The sequence below is a fragment of the Rhinoderma darwinii genome (genome assembly GCF_050947455.1).
Source record: "Rhinoderma darwinii isolate aRhiDar2 chromosome 5 unlocalized genomic scaffold, aRhiDar2.hap1 SUPER_5_unloc_35, whole genome shotgun sequence".
NCBI lineage: Eukaryota > Metazoa > Chordata > Amphibia > Anura > Rhinodermatidae > Rhinoderma > Rhinoderma darwinii.
Genome location: NW_027461793.1, coordinates 325,951 through 345,246, shown reverse-complemented (window position 1 = coordinate 345,246; position 19,296 = coordinate 325,951). Strand labels below are relative to the sequence as shown.

Sequence of the window (19,296 nt, the reverse complement as noted above, 5' to 3'; positions counted from 1 at the left end):
GTCTTCTCTCCGCCCTCCCTTTTAGGTAAGTTAAAGAGCTGCACCTGAGCCAGCCACTGATTGATTGATTGATTGATTAATTGATTGATTGATTGATTGATTGATGCAGCACAACAGTCAAATAGTGGAGTGGAGTAGGGGAACAGCAAACAGCCAATAAAGCAGCCCGCCCGCTCACCTGCCCGCCACAATGGACCTACCTGTGTACACTAGATGGATGTGATGGAATGTACTGTCGTCCCTACATTTCAAGAAGAAGTAAGAATTGCAGTTGCAACAAAGCCTTGCTTGCCTACAAAGAGAGCAGCAATTTGGATTTGTTACTATGTTACCTAGAAGAATAACAAACTGTGCAAGGATGGAGGTTGTAGGAGCAAGGAGAAGTTGTCTGTAAAGTTGGTGGATGCCTATTTTCCATTTTGCAGTCCCTTGTCTCCCTCTTGTGGCTTCCTGGAGGCAACTAGCTGTGCAAAAAAAAGACAGCCTGGCGGCCGGCTGTTGCAGTGTTGCCCTCTCAGGCAACACTGAGTGACTGACTGAGCCTCACCGTCTTATATAAAGTTCAGACGGAACTTTGCACGTGTCATAGTGGAGCCCTCAGGATTCCAGAGCCAGCTTTCTGACATCATAATGGGGCCTCAGAGATAAAAGCCTGGGCCCAGGCAGTGTTGGTCAGTGCTGCTCAGCAGGCAGCACTGGACTGGACTGGATTACAGCTGATACAAGGTGTGAAGGAACAAGGGGTGGCTGTGGGCATGCACTTGCTGCCGCTGCCAGTGTTTATCTGCATGGCAGCAGGGCATTTGGGCGTTGCCAGGAAGGCGTTTTTATGTAGATTCCTCCTCTTTCAGCACTGCATTGTGGTGCAAGCAAAAGAAGCAAATCCTGTCTGGCTTCCTCTCCGGCCTTTATTCACCTCCCGTGTAGCTGTGAGTGTGTGAGCCTGCAGGGCCCCATGGAATTGCCTAGAAGTAGGCTGAATCGCTGCAAGGGCTGAACAGCAGTATCGGGCAGGCTCGGGCAACGCGCGGCCCGTTCGGGTTATCGCTTCTCGGCCTTTTGGCTAAGATCAAGTGTAGTATCTGTTCTTATCAGTTTAATATCTGATACGTCCCCTATCTGGGGACCATATATTAAATGGATTTTTAGAACAGGGAGATGGAAATAGAGCTTGCTCTGTCCACTCCACGCATTGACCTGGTATTGCAGTATTTCCAGGACCGGTGCACCCTTTCCTTATGTGTTGACTAAAAGCAGATTCCAAAAGTGTTTTTTGTCTTTGCTATTGTTTCTGTCTTTCTGAAGGGATCTCCCCTTTTAATCCCATTATTTCAACACCTGTTGGACAATGCATGAGTGATAATGAGCTCATTGATTAAATGCAATTAATGAATAGATTGCCACCTCTTGTTGTGTGTCGTCTGTGTTTCTGTGTTTCCGGCATTTCACATTGGAACACCTCATTCACCTTCCTTGTCTTCTCTCCGCCCTCCCTTTTAGGTAAGTTAAAGAGCTGCACCTGAGCCAGCCACTGATTGATTGATTGATTGATTAATTGATTGATTGATTGATTGATTGATGCAGCACAACAGTCAAATAGTGGAGTGGAGTAGGGGAACAGCAAACAGCCAATAAAGCAGCCCGCCCGCTCACCTGCCCGCCACAATGGACCTACCTGTGTACACTAGATGGATGTGATGGAATGTACTGTCGTCCCTACATTTCAAGAAGAAGTAAGAATTGCAGTTGCAACAAAGCCTTGCTTGCCTACAAAGAGAGCAGCAATTTGGATTTGTTACTATGTTACCTAGAAGAATAACAAACTGTGCAAGGATGGAGGTTGTAGGAGCAAGGAGAAGTTGTCTGTAAAGTTGGTGGATGCCTATTTTCCATTTTGCAGTCCCTTGTCTCCCTCTTGTGGCCTCCTGGAGGCAACTAGCTGTGCAAAAAAAAGACAGCCTGGCGGCCGGCTGTTGCAGTGTTGCCCTCTCAGGCAACACTGAGTGACTGACTGAGCCTCACCGTCTTATATAAAGTTCAGACGGAACTTTGCACGTGTCATAGTGGAGCCCTCAGGATTCCAGAGCCAGCTTTCTGACATCATAATGGGGCCTCAGAGATAAAAGCCTGGGCCCAGGCAGTGTTGGTCAGTGCTGCTCAGCAGGCAGCACTGGACTGGACTGGATTACAGCTGATACAAGGTGTGAAGGAACAAGGGGTGGCTGTGGGCATGCACTTGCTGCCGCTGCCAGTGTTTATCTGCATGGCAGCAGGGCATTTGGGCGTTGCCAGGAAGGCGTTTTTATGTAGATTCCTCCTCTTTCAGCACTGCATTGTGGTGCAAGCAAAAGAAGCAAATCCTGTCTGGCTTCCTCTCCGGCCTTTATTCACCTCCCGTGTAGCTGTGAGTGTGTGAGCCTGCAGGGCCCCATGGAATTGCCTAGAAGTAGGCTGAATCGCTGCAAGGGCTGAACAGCAGTATCGGGCAGGCTCGGGCAACGCGCGGCCCGTTCGGGTTATCGCTTCTCGGCCTTTTGGCTAAGATCAAGTGTAGTATCTGTTCTTATCAGTTTAATATCTGATACGTCCCCTATCTGGGGACCATATATTAAATGGATTTTTAGAACAGGGAGATGGAAATAGAGCTTGCTCTGTCCACTCCACGCATTGACCTGGTATTGCAGTATTTCCAGGACCGGTGCACCCTTTCCTTATGTGTTGACTAAAAGCAGATTCCAAAAGTGTTTTTTGTCTTTGCTATTGTTTCTGTCTTTCTGAAGGGATCTCCCCTTTTAATCCCATTATTTCAACACCTGTTGGACAATGCATGAGTGATAATGAGCTCATTGATTAAATGCAATTAATGAATAGATTGCCACCTCTTGTTGTGTGTCGTCTGTGTTTCTGTGTTTCCGGCATTTCACATTGGAACACCTCATTCACCTTCCTTGTCTTCTCTCCGCCCTCCCTTTTAGGTAAGTTAAAGAGCTGCACCTGAGCCAGCCACTGATTGATTGATTGATTGATTGATTGATTGATTGATTGATTGATGCAGCACAACAGTCAAATAGTGGAGTGGAGTAGGGGAACAGCAAACAGCCAATAAAGCAGCCCGCCCGCTCGCCTGCCCGCCACAATGGACCTACCTGTGTACACTAGATGGATGTGATGGAATGTACTGTCGTCCCTACATTTCAAGAAGAAGTAAGAATTGCAGTTGCAACAAAGCCTTGCTTGCCTACAAAGAGAGCAGCAATTTGGATTTGTTACTATGTTACCTAGAAGAATAACAAACTGTGCAAGGATGGAGGTTGTAGGAGCAAGGAGAAGTTGTCTGTAAAGTTGGTGGATGCCTATTTTCCATTTTGCAGTCCCTTGTCTCCCTCTTGTGGCCTCCTGGAGGCAACTAGCTGTGCAAAAAAAAGACAGCCTGGCGGCCGGCTGTTGCAGTGTTGCCCTCTCAGGCAACACTGAGGAGCCCTCAGGATTCCAGAGCCAGCTTTCTGACATCATAATGGGGCCTCAGAGATAAAAGCCTGGGCCCAGGCAGTGTTGGTCAGTGCTGCTCAGCAGGCAGCACTGGACTGGACTGGATTACAGCTGATACAAGGTGTGAAGGAACAAGGGGTGGCTGTGGGCATGCACTTGCTGCCGCTGCCAGTGTTTATCTGCATGGCAGCAGGGCATTTGGGCGTTGCCAGGAAGGCGTTTTTATGTAGATTCCTCCTCTTTCAGCACTGCATTGTGGTGCAAGCAAAAGAAGCAAATCCTGTCTGGCTTCCTCTCCGGCCTTTATTCACCTCCCGTGTAGCTGTGAGTGTGTGAGCCTGCAGGGCCCCATGGAATTGCCTAGAAGTAGGCTGAATCGCTGCAAGGGCTGAACAGCAGTATCGGGCAGGCTCGGGCAACGCGCGGCCCGTTCGGGTTATCGCTTCTCGGCCTTTTGGCTAAGATCAAGTGTAGTATCTGTTCTTATCAGTTTAATATCTGATACGTCCCCTATCTGGGGACCATATATTAAATGGATTTTTAGAACAGGGAGATGGAAATAGAGCTTGCTCTGTCCACTCCACGCATTGACCTGGTATTGCAGTATTTCCAGGACCGGTGCACCCTTTCCTTATGTGTTGACTAAAAGCAGATTCCAAAAGTGTTTTTTGTCTTTGCTATTGTTTCTGTCTTTCTGAAGGGATCTCCCCTTTTAATCCCATTATTTCAACACCTGTTGGACAATGCATGAGTGATAATGAGCTCATTGATTAAATGCAATTAATGAATAGATTGCCACCTCTTGTTGTGTGTCGTCTGTGTTTCTGTGTTTCCGGCATTTCACATTGGAACACCTCATTCACCTTCCTTGTCTTCTCTCCGCCCTCCCTTTTAGGTAAGTTAAAGAGCTGCACCTGAGCCAGCCACTGATTGATTGATTGATTGATTGATTGATTGATTGATTGATTGATTGATTGATTGATTGATTGATTGATTGATGCAGCACAACAGTCAAATAGTGGAGTGGAGTAGGGGAACAGCAAACAGCCAATAAAGCAGCCCGCCCGCTCGCCTGCCCGCCACAATGGACCTACCTGTGTACACTAGATGGATGTGATGGAATGTACTGTCGTCCCTACATTTCAAGAAGAAGTAAGAATTGCAGTTGCAACAAAGCCTTGCTTGCCTACAAAGAGAGCAGCAATTTGGATTTGTTACTATGTTACCTAGAAGAATAACAAACTGTGCAAGGATGGAGGTTGTAGGAGCAAGGAGAAGTTGTCTGTAAAGTTGGTGGATGCCTATTTTCCATTTTGCAGTCCCTTGTCTCCCTCTTGTGGCCTCCTGGAGGCAACTAGCTGTGCAAAAAAAAGACAGCCTGGCGGCCGGCTGTTGCAGTGTTGCCCTCTCAGGCAACACTGAGTGACTGACTGAGCCTCACCGTCTTATATAAAGTTCAGACGGAACTTTGCACGTGTCATAGTGGAGCCCTCAGGATTCCAGAGCCAGCTTTCTGACATCATAATGGGGCCTCAGAGATAAAAGCCTGGGCCCAGGCAGTGTTGGTCAGTGCTGCTCAGCAGGCAGCACTGGACTGGACTGGATTACAGCTGATACAAGGTGTGAAGGAACAAGGGGTGGCTGTGGGCATGCACTTGCTGCCGCTGCCAGTGTTTATCTGCATGGCAGCAGGGCATTTGGGCGTTGCCAGGAAGGCGTTTTTATGTAGATTCCTCCTCTTTCAGCACTGCATTGTGGTGCAAGCAAAAGAAGCAAATCCTGTCTGGCTTCCTCTCCGGCCTTTATTCACCTCCCGTGTAGCTGTGAGTGTGTGAGCCTGCAGGGCCCCATGGAATTGCCTAGAAGTAGGCTGAATCGCTGCAAGGGCTGAACAGCAGTATCGGGCAGGCTCGGGCAACGCGCGGCCCGTTCGGGTTATCGCTTCTCGGCCTTTTGGCTAAGATCAAGTGTAGTATCTGTTCTTATCAGTTTAATATCTGATACGTCCCCTATCTGGGGACCATATATTAAATGGATTTTTAGAACAGGGAGATGGAAATAGAGCTTGCTCTGTCCACTCCACGCATTGACCTGGTATTGCAGTATTTCCAGGACCGGTGCACCCTTTCCTTATGTGTTGACTAAAAGCAGATTCCAAAAGTGTTTTTTGTCTTTGCTATTGTTTCTGTCTTTCTGAAGGGATCTCCCCTTTTAATCCCATTATTTCAACACCTGTTGGACAATGCATGAGTGATAATGAGCTCATTGATTAAATGCAATTAATGAATAGATTGCCACCTCTTGTTGTGTGTCGTCTGTGTTTCTGTGTTTCCGGCATTTCACATTGGAACACCTCATTCACCTTCCTTGTCTTCTCTCCGCCCTCCCTTTTAGGTAAGTTAAAGAGCTGCACCTGAGCCAGCCACTGATTGATTGATTGATTGATTGATTGATTGATTGATTGATTGATTGATGCAGCACAACAGTCAAATAGTGGAGTGGAGTAGGGGAACAGCAAACAGCCAATAAAGCAGCCCGCCCGCTCGCCTGCCCGCCACAATGGACCTACCTGTGTACACTAGATGGATGTGATGGAATGTACTGTCGTCCCTACATTTCAAGAAGAAGTAAGAATTGCAGTTGCAACAAAGCCTTGCTTGCCTACAAAGAGAGCAGCAATTTGGATTTGTTACTATGTTACCTAGAAGAATAACAAACTGTGCAAGGATGGAGGTTGTAGGAGCAAGGAGAAGTTGTCTGTAAAGTTGGTGGATGCCTATTTTCCATTTTGCAGTCCCTTGTCTCCCTCTTGTGGCCTCCTGGAGGCAACTAGCTGTGCAAAAAAAAGACAGCCTGGCGGCCGGCTGTTGCAGTGTTGCCCTCTCAGGCAACACTGAGTGACTGACTGAGCCTCACCGTCTTATATAAAGTTCAGACGGAACTTTGCACGTGTCATAGTGGAGCCCTCAGGATTCCAGAGCCAGCTTTCTGACATCATAATGGGGCCTCAGAGATAAAAGCCTGGGCCCAGGCAGTGTTGGTCAGTGCTGCTCAGCAGGCAGCACTGGACTGGACTGGATTACAGCTGATACAAGGTGTGAAGGAACAAGGGGTGGCTGTGGGCATGCACTTGCTGCCGCTGCCAGTGTTTATCTGCATGGCAGCAGGGCATTTGGGCGTTGCCAGGAAGGCGTTTTTATGTAGATTCCTCCTCTTTCAGCACTGCATTGTGGTGCAAGCAAAAGAAGCAAATCCTGTCTGGCTTCCTCTCCGGCCTTTATTCACCTCCCGTGTAGCTGTGAGTGTGTGAGCCTGCAGGGCCCCATGGAATTGCCTAGAAGTAGGCTGAATCGCTGCAAGGGCTGAACAGCAGTATCGGGCAGGCTCGGGCAACGCGCGGCCCGTTCGGGTTATCGCTTCTCGGCCTTTTGGCTAAGATCAAGTGTAGTATCTGTTCTTATCAGTTTAATATCTGATACGTCCCCTATCTGGGGACCATATATTAAATGGATTTTTAGAACAGGGAGATGGAAATAGAGCTTGCTCTGTCCACTCCACGCATTGACCTGGTATTGCAGTATTTCCAGGACCGGTGCACCCTTTCCTTATGTGTTGACTAAAAGCAGATTCCAAAAGTGTTTTTTGTCTTTGCTATTGTTTCTGTCTTTCTGAAGGGATCTCCCCTTTTAATCCCATTATTTCAACACCTGTTGGACAATGCATGAGTGATAATGAGCTCATTGATTAAATGCAATTAATGAATAGATTGCCACCTCTTGTTGTGTGTCGTCTGTGTTTCTGTGTTTCCGGCATTTCACATTGGAACACCTCATTCACCTTCCTTGTCTTCTCTCCGCCCTCCCTTTTAGGTAAGTTAAAGAGCTGCACCTGAGCCAGCCACTGATTGATTGATTGATTGATTGATTGATTGATTGATTGATTGATTGATTGATTGATGCAGCACAACAGTCAAATAGTGGAGTGGAGTAGGGGAACAGCAAACAGCCAATAAAGCAGCCCGCCCGCTCGCCTGCCCGCCACAATGGACCTACCTGTGTACACTAGATGGATGTGATGGAATGTACTGTCGTCCCTACATTTCAAGAAGAAGTAAGAATTGCAGTTGCAACAAAGCCTTGCTTGCCTACAAAGAGAGCAGCAATTTGGATTTGTTACTATGTTACCTAGAAGAATAACAAACTGTGCAAGGATGGAGGTTGTAGGAGCAAGGAGAAGTTGTCTGTAAAGTTGGTGGATGCCTATTTTCCATTTTGCAGTCCCTTGTCTCCCTCTTGTGGCCTCCTGGAGGCAACTAGCTGTGCAAAAAAAAGACAGCCTGGCGGCCGGCTGTTGCAGTGTTGCCCTCTCAGGCAACACTGAGTGACTGACTGAGCCTCACCGTCTTATATAAAGTTCAGACGGAACTTTGCACGTGTCATAGTGGAGCCCTCAGGATTCCAGAGCCAGCTTTCTGACATCATAATGGGGCCTCAGAGATAAAAGCCTGGGCCCAGGCAGTGTTGGTCAGTGCTGCTCAGCAGGCAGCACTGGACTGGACTGGATTACAGCTGATACAAGGTGTGAAGGAACAAGGGGTGGCTGTGGGCATGCACTTGCTGCCGCTGCCAGTGTTTATCTGCATGGCAGCAGGGCATTTGGGCGTTGCCAGGAAGGCGTTTTTATGTAGATTCCTCCTCTTTCAGCACTGCATTGTGGTGCAAGCAAAAGAAGCAAATCCTGTCTGGCTTCCTCTCCGGCCTTTATTCACCTCCCGTGTAGCTGTGAGTGTGTGAGCCTGCAGGGCCCCATGGAATTGCCTAGAAGTAGGCTGAATCGCTGCAAGGGCTGAACAGCAGTATCGGGCAGGCTCGGGCAACGCGCGGCCCGTTCGGGTTATCGCTTCTCGGCCTTTTGGCTAAGATCAAGTGTAGTATCTGTTCTTATCAGTTTAATATCTGATACGTCCCCTATCTGGGGACCATATATTAAATGGATTTTTAGAACAGGGAGATGGAAATAGAGCTTGCTCTGTCCACTCCACGCATTGACCTGGTATTGCAGTATTTCCAGGACCGGTGCACCCTTTCCTTATGTGTTGACTAAAAGCAGATTCCAAAAGTGTTTTTTGTCTTTGCTATTGTTTCTGTCTTTCTGAAGGGATCTCCCCTTTTAATCCCATTATTTCAACACCTGTTGGACAATGCATGAGTGATAATGAGCTCATTGATTAAATGCAATTAATGAATAGATTGCCACCTCTTGTTGTGTGTCGTCTGTGTTTCTGTGTTTCCGGCATTTCACATTGGAACACCTCATTCACCTTCCTTGTCTTCTCTCCGCCCTCCCTTTTAGGTAAGTTAAAGAGCTGCACCTGAGCCAGCCACTGATTGATTGATTGATTGATTGATTGATTGATTGATTGATTGATTGATTGATTGATGCAGCACAACAGTCAAATAGTGGAGTGGAGTAGGGGAACAGCAAACAGCCAATAAAGCAGCCCGCCCGCTCGCCTGCCCGCCACAATGGACCTACCTGTGTACACTAGATGGATGTGATGGAATGTACTGTCGTCCCTACATTTCAAGAAGAAGTAAGAATTGCAGTTGCAACAAAGCCTTGCTTGCCTACAAAGAGAGCAGCAATTTGGATTTGTTACTATGTTACCTAGAAGAATAACAAACTGTGCAAGGATGGAGGTTGTAGGAGCAAGGAGAAGTTGTCTGTAAAGTTGGTGGATGCCTATTTTCCATTTTGCAGTCCCTTGTCTCCCTCTTGTGGCCTCCTGGAGGCAACTAGCTGTGCAAAAAAAAGACAGCCTGGCGGCCGGCTGTTGCAGTGTTGCCCTCTCAGGCAACACTGAGTGACTGACTGAGCCTCACCGTCTTATATAAAGTTCAGACGGAACTTTGCACGTGTCATAGTGGAGCCCTCAGGATTCCAGAGCCAGCTTTCTGACATCATAATGGGGCCTCAGAGATAAAAGCCTGGGCCCAGGCAGTGTTGGTCAGTGCTGCTCAGCAGGCAGCACTGGACTGGACTGGATTACAGCTGATACAAGGTGTGAAGGAACAAGGGGTGGCTGTGGGCATGCACTTGCTGCCGCTGCCAGTGTTTATCTGCATGGCAGCAGGGCATTTGGGCGTTGCCAGGAAGGCGTTTTTATGTAGATTCCTCCTCTTTCAGCACTGCATTGTGGTGCAAGCAAAAGAAGCAAATCCTGTCTGGCTTCCTCTCCGGCCTTTATTCACCTCCCGTGTAGCTGTGAGTGTGTGAGCCTGCAGGGCCCCATGGAATTGCCTAGAAGTAGGCTGAATCGCTGCAAGGGCTGAACAGCAGTATCGGGCAGGCTCGGGCAACGCGCGGCCCGTTCGGGTTATTGCTTCTCGGCCTTTTGGCTAAGATCAAGTGTAGTATCTGTTCTTATCAGTTTAATATCTGATACGTCCCCTATCTGGGGACCATATATTAAATGGATTTTTAGAACAGGGAGATGGAAATAGAGCTTGCTCTGTCCACTCCACGCATTGACCTGGTATTGCAGTATTTCCAGGACCGGTGCACCCTTTCCTTATGTGTTGACTAAAAGCAGATTCCAAAAGTGTTTTTTGTCTTTGCTATTGTTTCTGTCTTTCTGAAGGGATCTCCCCTTTTAATCCCATTATTTCAACACCTGTTGGACAATGCATGAGTGATAATGAGCTCATTGATTAAATGCAATTAATGAATAGATTGCCACCTCTTGTTGTGTGTCGTCTGTGTTTCTGTGTTTCCGGCATTTCACATTGGAACACCTCATTCACCTTCCTTGTCTTCTCTCCGCCCTCCCTTTTAGGTAAGTTAAAGAGCTGCACCTGAGCCAGCCACTGATTGATTGATTGATTGATTGATTGATTGATTGATTGATTGATTGATTGATTGATTGATGCAGCACAACAGTCAAATAGTGGAGTGGAGTAGGGGAACAGCAAACAGCCAATAAAGCAGCCCGCCCGCTCGCCTGCCCGCCACAATGGACCTACCTGTGTACACTAGATGGATGTGATGGAATGTACTGTCGTCCCTACATTTCAAGAAGAAGTAAGAATTGCAGTTGCAACAAAGCCTTGCTTGCCTACAAAGAGAGCAGCAATTTGGATTTGTTACTATGTTACCTAGAAGAATAACAAACTGTGCAAGGATGGAGGTTGTAGGAGCAAGGAGAAGTTGTCTGTAAAGTTGGTGGATGCCTATTTTCCATTTTGCAGTCCCTTGTCTCCCTCTTGTGGCCTCCTGGAGGCAACTAGCTGTGCAAAAAAAAGACAGCCTGGCGGCCGGCTGTTGCAGTGTTGCCCTCTCAGGCAACACTGAGTGACTGACTGAGCCTCACCGTCTTATATAAAGTTCAGACGGAACTTTGCACGTGTCATAGTGGAGCCCTCAGGATTCCAGAGCCAGCTTTCTGACATCATAATGGGGCCTCAGAGATAAAAGCCTGGGCCCAGGCAGTGTTGGTCAGTGCTGCTCAGCAGGCAGCACTGGACTGGACTGGATTACAGCTGATACAAGGTGTGAAGGAACAAGGGGTGGCTGTGGGCATGCACTTGCTGCCGCTGCCAGTGTTTATCTGCATGGCAGCAGGGCATTTGGGCGTTGCCAGGAAGGCGTTTTTATGTAGATTCCTCCTCTTTCAGCACTGCATTGTGGTGCAAGCAAAAGAAGCAAATCCTGTCTGGCTTCCTCTCCGGCCTTTATTCACCTCCTGTGTAGCTGTGAGTGTGTGAGCCTGCAGGGCCCCATGGAATTGCCTAGAAGTAGGCTGAATCGCTGCAAGGGCTGAACAGCAGTATCGTCAGGCTCGGGCAACGCGCGGCCCGTTCGGGTTATCGCTTCTCGGCCTTTTGGCTAAGATCAAGTGTAGTATCTGTTCTTATCAGTTTAATATCTGATACGTCCCCTATCTGGGGACCATATATTAAATGGATTTTTAGAACAGGGAGATGGAAATAGAGCTTGCTCTGTCCACTCCACGCATTGACCTGGTATTGCAGTATTTCCAGGACCGGTGCACCCTTTCCTTATGTGTTGACTAAAAGCAGATTCCAAAAGTGTTTTTTGTCTTTGCTATTGTTTCTGTCTTTCTGAAGGGATCTCCCCTTTTAATCCCATTATTTCAACACCTGTTGGACAATGCATGAGTGATAATGAGCTCATTGATTAAATGCAATTAATGAATAGATTGCCACCTCTTGTTGTGTGTCGTCTGTGTTTCTGTGTTTCCGGCATTTCACATTGGAACACCTCATTCACCTTCCTTGTCTTCTCTCCGCCCTCCCTTTTAGGTAAGTTAAAGAGCTGCACCTGAGCCAGCCACTGATTGATTGATTGATTGATTGATTGATTGATGCAGCACAACAGTCAAATAGTGGAGTGGAGTAGGGGAACAGCAAACAGCCAATAAAGCAGCCCGCCCGCTCGCCTGCCCGCCACAATGGACCTACCTGTGTACACTAGATGGATGTGATGGAATGTACTGTCGTCCCTACATTTCAAGAAGAAGTAAGAATTGCAGTTGCAACAAAGCCTTGCTTGCCTACAAAGAGAGCAGCAATTTGGATTTGTTACTATGTTACCTAGAAGAATAACAAACTGTGCAAGGATGGAGGTTGTAGGAGCAAGGAGAAGTTGTCTGTAAAGTTGGTGGATGCCTATTTTCCATTTTGCAGTCCCTTGTCTCCCTCTTGTGGCCTCCTGGAGGCAACTAGCTGTGCAAAAAAAAGACAGCCTGGCGGCCGGCTGTTGCAGTGTTGCCCTCTCAGGCAACACTGAGTGACTGACTGAGCCTCACCGTCTTATATAAAGTTCAGACGGAACTTTGCACGTGTCATAGTGGAGCCCTCAGGATTCCAGAGCCAGCTTTCTGACATCATAATGGGGCCTCAGAGATAAAAGCCTGGGCCCAGGCAGTGTTGGTCAGTGCTGCTCAGCAGGCAGCACTGGACTGGACTGGATTACAGCTGATACAAGGTGTGAAGGAACAAGGGGTGGCTGTGGGCATGCACTTGCTGCCGCTGCCAGTGTTTATCTGCATGGCAGCAGGGCATTTGGGCGTTGCCAGGAAGGCGTTTTTATGTAGATTCCTCCTCTTTCAGCACTGCATTGTGGTGCAAGCAAAAGAAGCAAATCCTGTCTGGCTTCCTCTCCGGCCTTTATTCACCTCCCGTGTAGCTGTGAGTGTGTGAGCCTGCAGGGCCCCATGGAATTGCCTAGAAGTAGGCTGAATCGCTGCAAGGGCTGAACAGCAGTATCGGGCAGGCTCGGGCAACGCGCGGCCCGTTCGGGTTATCGCTTCTCGGCCTTTTGGCTAAGATCAAGTGTAGTATCTGTTCTTATCAGTTTAATATCTGATACGTCCCCTATCTGGGGACCATATATTAAATGGATTTTTAGAACAGGGAGATGGAAATAGAGCTTGCTCTGTCCACTCCACGCATTGACCTGGTATTGCAGTATTTCCAGGACCGGTGCACCCTTTCCTTATGTGTTGACTAAAAGCAGATTCCAAAAGTGTTTTTTGTCTTTGCTATTGTTTCTGTCTTTCTGAAGGGATCTCCCCTTTTAATCCCATTATTTCAACACCTGTTGGACAATGCATGAGTGATAATGAGCTCATTGATTAAATGCAATTAATGAATAGATTGCCACCTCTTGTTGTGTGTCGTCTGTGTTTCTGTGTTTCCGGCATTTCACATTGGAACACCTCATTCACCTTCCTTGTCTTCTCTCCGCCCTCCCTTTTAGGTAAGTTAAAGAGCTGCACCTGAGCCAGCCACTGATTGATTGATTGATTGATTGATTGATTGATTGATTGATTGATTGATTGATGCAGCACAACAGTCAAATAGTGGAGTGGAGTAGGGGAACAGCAAACAGCCAATAAAGCAGCCCGCCCGCTCGCCTGCCCGCCACAATGGACCTACCTGTGTACACTAGATGGATGTGATGGAATGTACTGTCGTCCCTACATTTCAAGAAGAAGTAAGAATTGCAGTTGCAACAAAGCCTTGCTTGCCTACAAAGAGAGCAGCAATTTGGATTTGTTACTATGTTACCTAGAAGAATAACAAACTGTGCAAGGATGGAGGTTGTAGGAGCAAGGAGAAGTTGTCTGTAAAGTTGGTGGATACCTATTTTCCATTTTGCAATCCCTTGTCTCCCTCTTGTGGCCTCCTGGAGGCAACTAGCTGTGCAAAAAAAAGACAGCCTGGCGGCCGGCTGTTGCAGTGTTGCCCTCTCAGGCAACACTGAGTGACTGACTGAGCCTCACCGTCTTATATAAAGTTCAGACGGAACTTTGCACGTGTCATAGTGGAGCCCTCAGGATTCCAGAGCCAGCTTTCTGACATCATAATGGGGCCTCAGAGATAAAAGCCTGGGCCCAGGCAGTGTTGGTCAGTGCTGCTCAGCAGGCAGCACTGGACTGGACTGGATTACAGCTGATACAAGGTGTGAAGGAACAAGGGGTGGCTGTGGGCATGCACTTGCTGCCGCTGCCAGTGTTTATCTGCATGGCAGCAGCGCATTTGGGCGTTGCCAGGAAGGCGTTTTTATGTAGATTCCTCCTCTTTCAGCACTGCATTGTGGTGCAAGCAAAAGAAGCAAATCCTGTCTGGCTTCCTCTCCGGCCTTTATTCACCTCCCGTGTAGCTGTGAGTGTGTGAGCCTGCAGGGCCCCATGGAATTGCCTAGAAGTAGGCTGAATCGCTGCAAGGGCTGAACAGCAGTATCGGGCAGGCTCGGGCAACGCGCGGCCCGTTCGGGTTATCGCTTCTCGGCCTTTTGGCTAAGATCAAGTGTAGTATCTGTTCTTATCAGTTTAATATCTGATACGTCCCCTATCTGGGGACCATATATTAAATGGATTTTTAGAACAGGGAGATGGAAATAGAGCTTGCTCTGTCCACTCCACGCATTGACCTGGTATTGCAGTATTTCCAGGACCGGTGCACCCTTTCCTTATGTGTTGACTAAAAGCAGATTCCAAAAGTGTTTTTTGTCTTTGCTATTGTTTCTGTCTTTCTGAAGGGATCTCCCCTTTTAATCCCATTATTTCAACACCTGTTGGACAATGCATGAGTGATAATGAGCTCATTGATTAAATGCAATTAATGAATAGATTGCCACCTCTTGTTGTGTGTCGTCTGTGTTTCTGTGTTTCCGGCATTTCACATTGGAACACCTCATTCACCTTCCTTGTCTTCTCTCCGCCCTCCCTTTTAGGTAAGTTAAAGAGCTGCACCTGAGCCAGCCACTGATTGATTGATTGATTGATTGATTGATTGATTGATTGATTGATTGATGCAGCACAACAGTCAAATAGTGGAGTGGAGTAGGGGAACAGCAAACAGCCAATAAAGCAGCCCGCCCGCTCGCCTGCCCGCCACAATGGACCTACCTGTGTACACTAGATGGATGTGATGGAATGTACTGTCGTCCCTACATTTCAAGAAGAAGTAAGAATTGCAGTTGCAACAAAGCCTTGCTTGCCTACAAAGAGAGCAGCAATTTGGATTTGTTACTATGTTACCTAGAAGAATAACAAACTGTGCAAGGATGGAGGTTGTAGGAGCAAGGAGAAGTTGTCTGTAAAGTTGGTGGATGCCTATTTTCCATTTTGCAGTCCCTTGTCTCCCTCTTGTGGCCTCCTGGAGGCAACTAGCTGTGCAAAAAAAAGACAGCCTGGCGGCCGGCTGTTGCAGTGTTGCCCTCTCAGGCAACACTGAGTGACTGACTGAGCCTCACCGTCTTATATAAAGTTCAGACGGAACTTTGCACGTGTCATAGTGGAGCCCTCAGGATTCCAGAGCCAGCTTTCTGACATCATAATGGGGCCTCAGAGATAAAAGCCTGGGCCCAGGCAGTGTTGGTCAGTGCTGCTCAGCAGGCAGCACTGGACTGGACTGGATTACAGCTGATACAAGGTGTGAAGGAACAAGGGGTGGCTGTGGGCATGCACTTGCTGCCGCTGCCAGTGTTTATCTGCATGGCAGCAGGGCATTTGGGCGTTGCCAGGAAGGCGTTTTTATGTAGATTCCTCCTCTTTCAGCACTGCATTGTGGTGCAAGCAAAAGAAGCAAATCCTGTCTGGCTTCCTCTCCGGCCTTTATTCACCTCCCGTGTAGCTGTGAGTGTGTGAGCCTGCAGGGCCCCATGGAATTGCCTAGAAGTAGGCTGAATCGCTGCAAGGGCTGAACAGCAGTATCGGGCAGGCTCGGGCAACGCGCGGCCCGTTCGGGTTATCGCTTCTCGGCCTTTTGGCTAAGATCAAGTGTAGTATCTGTTCTTATCAGTTTAATATCTGATACGTCCCCTATCTGGGGACCATATATTAAATGGATTTTTAGAACAGGGAGATGGAAATAGAGCTTGCTCTGTCCACTCCACGCATTGACCTGGTATTGCAGTATTTCCAGGACCGGTGCACCCTTTCCTTATGTGTTGACTAAAAGCAGATTCCAAAAGTGTTTTTTGTCTTTGCTATTGTTTCTGTCTTTCTGAAGGGATCTCCCCTTTTAATCCCATTATTTCAACACCTGTTGGACAATGCATGAGTGATAATGAGCTCATTGATTAAATGCAATTAATGAATAGATTGCCACCTCTTGTTGTGTGTCGTCTGTGTTTCTGTGTTTCCGGCATTTCACATTGGAACACCTCATTCACCTTCCTTGTCTTCTCTCCGCCCTCCCTTTTAGGTAAGTTAAAGAGCTGCACCTGAGCCAGCCACTGATTGATTGATTGATTGATTGATTGATTGATTGATTGATTGATTGATTGATTGATTGATTGATGCAGCACAACAGTCAAATAGTGGAGTGGAGTAGGGGAACAGCAAACAGCCAATAAAGCAGCCCGCCCGCTCGCCTGCCCGCCACAATGGACCTACCTGTGTACACTAGATGGATGTGATGGAATGTACTGTCGTCCCTACATTTCAAGAAGAAGTAAGAATTGCAGTTGCAACAAAGCCTTGCTTGCCTACAAAGAGAGCAGCAATTTGGATTTGTTACTATGTTACCTAGAAGAATAACAAACTGTGCAAGGATGGAGGTTGTAGGAGCAAGGAGAAGTTGTCTGTAAAGTTGGTGGATACCTATTTTCCATTTTGCAATCCCTTGTCTCCCTCTTGTGGCCTCCTGGAGGCAACTAGCTGTGCAAAAAAAAGACAGCCTGGCGGCCGGCTGTTGCAGTGTTGCCCTCTCAGGCAACACTGAGTGACTGACTGAGCCTCACCGTCTTATATAAAGTTCAGACGGAACTTTGCACGTGTCATAGTGGAGCCCTCAGGATTCCAGAGCCAGCTTTCTGACATCATAATGGGGCCTCAGAGATAAAAGCCTGGGCCCAGGCAGTGTTGGTCAGTGCTGCTCAGCAGGCAGCACTGGACTGGACTGGATTACAGCTGATACAAGGTGTGAAGGAACAAGGGGTGGCTGTGGGCATGCACTTGCTGCCGCTGCCAGTGTTTATCTGCATGGCAGCAGGGCATTTGGGCGTTGCCAGGAAGGCGTTTTTATGTAGATTCCTCCTCTTTCAGCACTGCATTGTGGTGCAAGCAAAAGAAGCAAATCCTGTCTGGCTTCCTCTCCGGCCTTTATTCACCTCCCGTGTAGCTGTGAGTGTGTGAGCCTGCAGGGCCCCATGGAATTGCCTAGAAGTAGGCTGAATCGCTGCAAGGGCTGAACAGCAGTATCGGGCAGGCTCGGGCAACGCGCGGCCCGTTCGGGTTATCGCTTCTCGGCCTTTTGGCTAAGATCAAGTGTAGTATCTGTTCTTATCAGTTTAATATCTGATACGTCCCCTATCTGGGGACCATATATTAAATGGATTTTTAGAACAGGGAGATGGAAATAGAGCTTGCTCTGTCCACTCCACGCATTGACCTGGTATTGCAGTATTTCCAGGACCGGTGCACCCTTTCCTTATGTGTTGACTAAAAGCAGATTCCAAAAGTGTTTTTTGTCTTTGCTATTGTTTCTGTCTTTCTGAAGGGATCTCCCCTTTTAATCCCATTATTTCAACACCTGTTGGACAATGCATGAGTGATAATGAGCTCATTGATTAAATGCAATTAATGAATAGATTGCCACCTCTTGTTGTGTGTCGTCTGTGTTTCTGTGTTTCCGGCATTTCACATTGGAACACCTCATTCACCTTCCTTGTCTTCTCTCCGCCCTCCCTTTTAGGTAAGTTAAAGAGCTGCACCTGAGCCAGCCACTGATTGATTGATTGATTGATTGATTGATTGATTGATTGATTGATTGATTGATGCAGCACAACAGTCAAATAGTGGAGTGGAGTAGGGGAACAGCAAACAGCCAATAAAGCAGCCCGCCCGCTCGCCTGCCCGCCACAATGGACCTACCTGTGTACACTAGATGGATGTGATGGAATGTACTGTCGTCCCTACATTTCAAGAAGAAGTAAGAATTGCAGTTGCAACAAAGCCTTGCTTGCCTACAAAGAGAGCAGCAATTTGGATTTGTTACTATGTTACCTAGAAGAATAACAAACTTTGCAAGGATGGAGGTTGTAGGAGCAAGGAGAAGTTGTCTGTAAAGTTGGTGGATGCCTATTTTCCATTTTGCAGTCCCTTGTCTCCCTCTTGTGGCCTCCTGGAGGCAACTAGCTGTGCAAAAAAAAGACAGCCTGGCGGCCGGCTGTTGCAGTGTTGCCCTCTCAGGCAACACTGAGTGACTGACTGAGCCTCACCGTCTTATATAAAGTTCAGACGGAACTTTGCACGTGTCATAGTGGAGCCCTCAGGATTCCAGAGCCAGCTTTCTGACATCATAATGGGGCCTCAGAGATAAAAGCCTGGGCCCAGGCAGTGTTGGTCAGTGCTGCTCAGCAGGCAGCACTGGACTGGACTGGATTACAGCTGATACAAGGTGTGAAGGAACAAGGGGTGGCTGTGGGCATGCACTTGCTGCCGCTGCCAGTGTTTATCTGCATGGCAGCAGGGCATTTGGGCGTTGCCAGGAAGGCGTTTTTATGTAGATTCCTCCTCTTTCAGCACTGCATTGTGGTGCAAGCAAAAGAAGCAAATCCTGTCTGGCTTCCTCTCCGGCCTTTATTCACCTCCCGTGTAGCTGTGAGTGTGTGAGCCTGCAGGGCCCCATGGAATTGCCTAGAAGTAGGCTGAATCGCTGCAAGGGCTGAACAGCAGTATCGGGCAGGCTCGGGCAACGCGCGGCCCGTTCGGGTTATCGCTTCTCGGCCTTTTGGCTAAGATCAAGTGTAGTATCTGTTCTTATCAGTTTAATATCTGATACGTCCCCTATCTGGGGACCATATATTAAATGGATTTTTAGAACAGGGAGATGGAAATAGAGCTTGCTCTGTCCACTCCACGCATTGACCTGGTATTGCAGTATTTCCAGGACCGGTGCACCCTTTCCTTATGTGTTGACTAAAAGCAGATTCCAAAAGTGTTTTTTGTCTTTGCTATTGTTTCTGTCTTTCTGAAGGGATCTCCCCTTTTAATCCCATTATTTCAACACCTGTTGGACAATGCATGAGTGATAATGAGCTCATTGATTAAATGCAATTAATGAATAGATTGCCACCTCTTGTTGTGTGTCGTCTGTGTTTCTGTGTTTCCGGCATTTCACATTGGAACACCTCATTCACCTTCCTTGTCTTCTCTCCGCCCTCCCTTTTAGGTAAGTTAAAGAGCTGCACCTGAGCCAGCCACTGATTGATTGATTGATTGATTGATTGATGCAGCACAACAGTCAAATAGTGGAGTGGAGTAGGGGAACAGCA

General features: G+C 47.7%; 13 non-coding genes across 13 annotated transcripts; all 13 read left to right on the top strand.

Moving 5' to 3' along the window:
* Nucleotides 1-1,043: 1,043 nt before the first annotated feature.
* On the top strand, nt 1,044-1,234 carry LOC142690885 (U2 spliceosomal RNA). The gene has a single exon (XR_012859563.1). It is a non-coding gene; the product is annotated as a U2 spliceosomal RNA (small nuclear RNA).
* Nucleotides 1,235-2,518: 1,284 nt separating this feature from the next.
* On the top strand, nt 2,519-2,709 carry LOC142690884 (U2 spliceosomal RNA). The gene has a single exon (XR_012859562.1). It is a non-coding gene; the product is annotated as a U2 spliceosomal RNA (small nuclear RNA).
* A 1,218-nt stretch (nt 2,710-3,927) lies between these two features.
* On the top strand, nt 3,928-4,118 carry LOC142690883 (U2 spliceosomal RNA). The gene has a single exon (XR_012859561.1). It is a non-coding gene; the product is annotated as a U2 spliceosomal RNA (small nuclear RNA).
* Nucleotides 4,119-5,426: 1,308 nt separating this feature from the next.
* LOC142690882 (U2 spliceosomal RNA) lies at nt 5,427-5,617 on the top strand. Its single transcript, XR_012859560.1, has one exon. It is a non-coding gene; the product is annotated as a U2 spliceosomal RNA (small nuclear RNA).
* Nucleotides 5,618-6,901: 1,284 nt separating this feature from the next.
* LOC142690881 (U2 spliceosomal RNA) lies at nt 6,902-7,092 on the top strand. The gene has a single exon (XR_012859559.1). It is a non-coding gene; the product is annotated as a U2 spliceosomal RNA (small nuclear RNA).
* A 1,292-nt stretch (nt 7,093-8,384) lies between these two features.
* Nucleotides 8,385-8,575, top strand: LOC142690880 (U2 spliceosomal RNA). The gene has a single exon (XR_012859558.1). It is a non-coding gene; the product is annotated as a U2 spliceosomal RNA (small nuclear RNA).
* A 1,292-nt stretch (nt 8,576-9,867) lies between these two features.
* Nucleotides 9,868-10,058, top strand: LOC142691005 (U2 spliceosomal RNA). The gene has a single exon (XR_012859672.1). It is a non-coding gene; the product is annotated as a U2 spliceosomal RNA (small nuclear RNA).
* Nucleotides 10,059-11,353: 1,295 nt separating this feature from the next.
* Nucleotides 11,354-11,544, top strand: LOC142690878 (U2 spliceosomal RNA). Its single transcript, XR_012859556.1, has one exon. It is a non-coding gene; the product is annotated as a U2 spliceosomal RNA (small nuclear RNA).
* A 1,268-nt stretch (nt 11,545-12,812) lies between these two features.
* LOC142690877 (U2 spliceosomal RNA) lies at nt 12,813-13,003 on the top strand. Its single transcript, XR_012859555.1, has one exon. It is a non-coding gene; the product is annotated as a U2 spliceosomal RNA (small nuclear RNA).
* A 1,288-nt stretch (nt 13,004-14,291) lies between these two features.
* Nucleotides 14,292-14,482, top strand: LOC142690876 (U2 spliceosomal RNA). Its single transcript, XR_012859554.1, has one exon. It is a non-coding gene; the product is annotated as a U2 spliceosomal RNA (small nuclear RNA).
* A 1,284-nt stretch (nt 14,483-15,766) lies between these two features.
* On the top strand, nt 15,767-15,957 carry LOC142690874 (U2 spliceosomal RNA). Its single transcript, XR_012859553.1, has one exon. It is a non-coding gene; the product is annotated as a U2 spliceosomal RNA (small nuclear RNA).
* Nucleotides 15,958-17,257: 1,300 nt separating this feature from the next.
* On the top strand, nt 17,258-17,448 carry LOC142690873 (U2 spliceosomal RNA). Its single transcript, XR_012859552.1, has one exon. It is a non-coding gene; the product is annotated as a U2 spliceosomal RNA (small nuclear RNA).
* Nucleotides 17,449-18,736: 1,288 nt separating this feature from the next.
* On the top strand, nt 18,737-18,927 carry LOC142690872 (U2 spliceosomal RNA). The gene has a single exon (XR_012859551.1). It is a non-coding gene; the product is annotated as a U2 spliceosomal RNA (small nuclear RNA).
* Nucleotides 18,928-19,296: the final 369 nt, after the last annotated feature.